Consider the following 5,177-nt stretch of genomic DNA (forward strand, 5'->3'; position numbering starts at 1 on the left):
GCCGATAATAGAAAAAGTTGAAGCTGCAAGGTCTCTTCATGATGTTGCTTCTTTGGTTTCTGGTACATGAGAAACAGCACCTGTGGAAGAGAAGACCCTGATGAATAAAGTACTCCACACAGCATTGCTGTGTAGCATTCTGGAGAATTAAGATGGTGGCACTGGGGGAGTCCTTCAAGTGCTAATGCTTCTAAGCACAGGAACAAGTCTTCTCACCACCTCAGGTTGACAACACAAGCTATTTATTTGGCTCCTCCAACTAAAATTCTTTCTTTTTCCTGTATCCCTGATCACCCTTGACTCCTCCTACATCCTTGTCGCCTTCTCTTCTTCTTTTCCCCCCACACACAATGGCCATGTCCACACGAGCGTGCTTGTACGTTTGTGGTACATCAAAGGCTTTTGAGGCACAGCAAAATGTACCCTGTGCATGTGATTTGGTTCTCCACACTTCATATTTGTAGTGCAGTGCTGACTTTAGATACGGGGAAATCCTAGTGTCAAAAAAAAGTGTGCAGAAAAAAAAGTGGGATGGCACATGTGGCAGCAGCATGCACCCCCTGAAACAGGAGCCTGGTTGTCCAGAGTTACACTCTGGCTGCTGGCCAGGCTCCATGTGACTGGATTGCCACCACTGGAGATGTAGGAGGCCTCCAGGACCCCAGGTAAGCCTTCTGGGGCTGTCCCTACCTCACCTGGAGCACTTTTCCCTAAGCTAACCCTACATGCAGGGGCATGCACCAAGGGAAAAAGCAGCAGCATGAATTTGTGCCAATGCTTTATTCCCTGCAACAATTGCTTGTGGAGACATAGCCATGATGTTCATCCACCCTCTATACTTCTGGTACTGCCACTATCATATTTCATCATAGTAATTCGGTTTTTGGAGGCTGGTGATGATGAGAGACTCCATTCTTCAGGAGACTTTAGTGTTGCCCAAAAGTGTACTGTAATAATGTTGTAGTGCTGCTGTAGTGATGATACTCCAGAAAGTATGTGAGAAACAAGATCTGTTTGGCAACAACTTTTATTGGATTGACTGCACAGTTGGGAGAGATGTTAGAAAAGGTCTTGGACACAAAATGTTCTCTTTCAACTCTTTACTTGATCTGTAGCCAGTAGTTAATCTAGTATTTGAAAAAGGAGTGGGGGTGCAGATAGGGGGAAGTGGAGAGCTCAGATGCAATAAGTCTTATTGGTATTGGTGCTGTGCCAAGCATGCTGAGGAATCAAAGAAGTGTAGGACTACACCACCTCATCTTTCACAACTTCTCTTTCCTTCAAAGGTTTACTGCCCTCTACCTTTTTTATGTGGCCATTTTTATTTACATAATGAAATGGGGTTAAACAAAAGTCACTGTTCTGCCTGATACTTACCTTAGGCCAAGGGTGTCAGTCACCCATGCTTTAGGCCAGATCTGGACCGTAGGGCTCTTTGCAGGCCAGATCTTCAGAGCAAGCAGTGGCTGCAGTGGGGTTAGTGGCAGCAGCAGGGCAGCAGTGGTCATGGAGGCAGCAGAGGTGGGGCTAGTGGCTGTGGCAACAGAGGCAGCAGTGGTGGGGCAAGTGGTAGCTTTGGTGAGGCCAGAAATGGAAGCAAGTGGCTGTGTGTCAATCGATGTGTTATAAGTTGCAGTGGTGACGGGCGAAGTATCTGTGGGGCTAATGACCCTGTGTCAACACAACCTTCATTTGCCTCACTGCTGCAGATGCCCATGTCCAATAGGGACCAAGGCCCCAGATTCTGCAACAGCCCTGCTTTCTGCTGGCCGTGCCCCAACATTTCCTGGTCTGCTAGTAGATGAATGGAGTGTCTCCATGGGCTGGATCCAGCTTGCAAGCCATCTTGCTTAGGATATATCTGCTTTTTTCCCCAGCCCTAAAGAAGTGCACTTCAGACACAATGGCTGCATATTCTGTACATCAGTGAACAGACGTGTGGTTTTGTGTTATAGGTCTGCATGCGGTCATGTTGAGAAGACAAAACTAGTTGTTGGTCTTAGCTAGTGTTTTCTGGCTCTTTTATGCTTGTGTTGATAATATACTAAACGCACTTTGTTAAATTAAACACTTTCTTTTCACAAGCTATTTGGAAAAAATCTTTGATGTTAGCTACTATTTTCATTTTGGCATAGTGTTTGTTAAAAAGAATGCAAAACATTTCATTCTGTTGATGACATTGTGAACGGTTTTCTATTCTTCTATTTTTTGTAAATGGTATAGTACCATACCAGAGTTGCAGGAAGTGGGGTACTTGCCTCATTTGCTGCTCAACTTCAAAGGTGAAAGGGAATGTTCTGTATGTACTATGATTTAAGCAAGGTCCCAGTCCTGTTACACATGGGAGGAAATTTACAACCCCAAACAGTCCTAATGAATTCAGTGCAGTTATTAATGCGTGCATTTATGAGACGGGGGGCCCTACTCACTCACTATAATGCTGCTGTTGGCCTAGAATGCATTTAAAAAGTATATGTGTTGAATGCACATACATACAGTAGGATTTCTTTCTAATGTCTCAAAACTCAAAGTCAAAAGGCAATTCTGCCAAAAACTGACTGTTTCTATGGCAGATTGCAATACCTAGATATTTTGAAGCAATTGTTATAACAATTGAGAAAATGTATTCATTAGAGTAGGAGGATAGTGAAAGAAATAAACCATTTTTATAATACTTATTAAAAATATCATTGTCAGTCAGAGATTAAGCCTGAAGAATATCTGTCTCAAAGGTGAAAATCTTTTGAATAGTTAGCTGCTACTTAAAATAGGAGGTTAGAATAGAAACTGTTAAGCTGTGTTAACTGTTGAGGTCATTCGTATAACTCCATGGCATTCCCTATAAACCCCCAGAGGTCCTTTGCTCTTCTCACATTTTGCCTCCACATTCTTCTGTCAGAGGTATATTTTCCTTATTGCTGGTAAACCATTGAAAGTCTGATGTTTTGCTCAATGTTATCCCTTCATTTTCCCCTTGGTTTTCTGCAAGGTCAAACACGATAGAAATGGCTTTCCAAGATACATTTAGCTGGTCTGTCTTCTGTCACCCTAACCACATGGTCTGCCCAGTGAAGCCATTGGCATTTCCTGACTGGATCATCTGTTCACACACATTGTTCTTCTTCCCTTGCCCAAATATTCACGTTGATATTGTATTGTCAAAGGTGTTTGCTAACAAGGAAAAAAAGATGATTAAACAGCCAGGTTCCACAGCCACTTTAAACAATCAGCTTTGTAACTGCCTCATATATCTGAAGCTTGGTTTTTCTCAGGAGTTTTTTTTGGAACCAAAAGCTCTGCTAAGAAAAGTGGGAGGCATTGCCACTCCATATTCATGTCTTAATTTCCCCACCTCCTCACCAAATTATTAGTAAGTAATGCTCCTTCATATTTAAATTGCTTAATTTATTGATACATATTTTTTATTATCAACTGCACCGCTACATAAAATAGTCTATTATTCAGGTCAGCTTGCAGCCATCTCTAGGCTTCTACTTTTCGGTGAGCTTGAGTTCCATTTTCTTTCTGCTTCCTTCATGTCTCCAAACCTCCTTCAGATGCTGCCTTCAGTTTCTCCTACACTAGCCAAACTTCACCGCATCCCTCAGTTGATTCTGGCGATTAAAGTTCACCCGAAACAGAGAAGGTTGTGCAATATAAATGCACACATTTATGCTGTAATTATGTTTAAAAATAAATTAGAAGCACCCAGAAAGGGGGGTTACTTAGGGGCATGAGGCTGGGAGGAGCCTCCTGGGCCTTTGCATTCTGTATCTGGGGGCTATTGCTTGCCCAGAACCACTACTTTAGACTCTGATGCAGGACCACAAGGCACAAAACCCCTGAAATACTAAGGGGTTACACACTAATTTTGGTTGCTCCTGGAGCTCTTAACCCCTGGACTGTCTGCATGTTAACACCTTAAAGTGGTTATAAGCACTCGTTATGTGGCTCAAAGTTACGCCAAACCAGAGCAGGATTATCTCCGATCCGCACTACCCAGCTCCTGTTCCATTAAGGTGTGGCCACTCCTCACGGATGTGCTGCCCAAGTTGAGTCCTGCAGTATCCCAGGATCTCTCGCACCTTCCCTGTTCATAAAGCAGGACCCCTAAAATATTTCAAATGGAGGTATGAACCCATTTGCATGGTGAGTATGGGTATTCACCACACTGCATTGTAAGTGTGGGTATTGGGTATCATAGTCATCTTTTGCAGACCTCTTAGACATAGTCTGTGGACCACCCAGGACCAGAAGTTGAAAAACCACTGGTGTAGATTAAGGGTGTGACTGCTCCAAACTCCAAGCCAGCACCAATACCATCAACATTTTTGCAGCTCGTAGCCTAAAGTATAACAAGACCCTCTAACAACAGCCTGCAAGCTCGCCCAGGTCAGAGCCGGGCAGGTGAAGGCACAGGGAGAGCAGCTGGGATTGTGGTGGCCACCTGCTCCCCACCCTGCCACCCACACATCATCCCATCTGTCTATCATCTGCCCCCACCGGCTCCTGCTAGATGTGTTTAAAAAAAAAAGGGCCTGGGGGACTTAGGAGCCTAGATCCCACTCCTAGAAGCAAGTGCTACACAGCCAAGGCCTGAAGAGCTGGGCCAGCCTCTGAGGGGAGCCAGGCTTGGGGCTCAAGAGGTGGGACAGCCTAAGGGAACAGGGCTTGGGGCTGAAGAGCCGTGTTAGCCTCCGAGGGAACCTGGGTTTGGGGCTGAAGAGCCGTGTTAGCCTCCGAGGGAACCTGGGTTTGGGGCTGAAGAGCCATGTTAGCCTCTGAGGGAACCTGGGTTCAGGGGCTGAAGAGGTGGGACAACTTAAGGGAACTGGACTTGGGGCTTAGGAGCCGTGACAGTCTCTGAGCGAACCTGGGTTTGGGGCTGAAGCTACAGGACAACCTCTGAGGGAGCCCAGGTTGGGGGCTGAAGAGGTGAGACAGTCCCTGAGGGAGCTGGGATTGGGGCTCAGGAACCGTGACAGCCCCTGAGGGAACCTGGGTGTGGGGCCGAAGCTACAGGACAACCTCTGAGAGAGCCCAGGTTAGGGCTCAAGAGGCGGAACAGCCCGAGGAAACCGGGGTTTGGGGCTGAAGAGGCAGGACAGCCCGAGGGAGCCGGGCTCGTGCGGGCCCCGGGGGAGCTGGGCAGCCGCCCCTGCGCCCAGCGCGGAGCC

This window comes from Alligator sinensis, unplaced genomic scaffold, assembly GCF_000455745.1.
Source record: "Alligator sinensis unplaced genomic scaffold, ASM45574v1 scaffold93_2, whole genome shotgun sequence".
NCBI lineage: Eukaryota > Metazoa > Chordata > Crocodylia > Alligatoridae > Alligator > Alligator sinensis.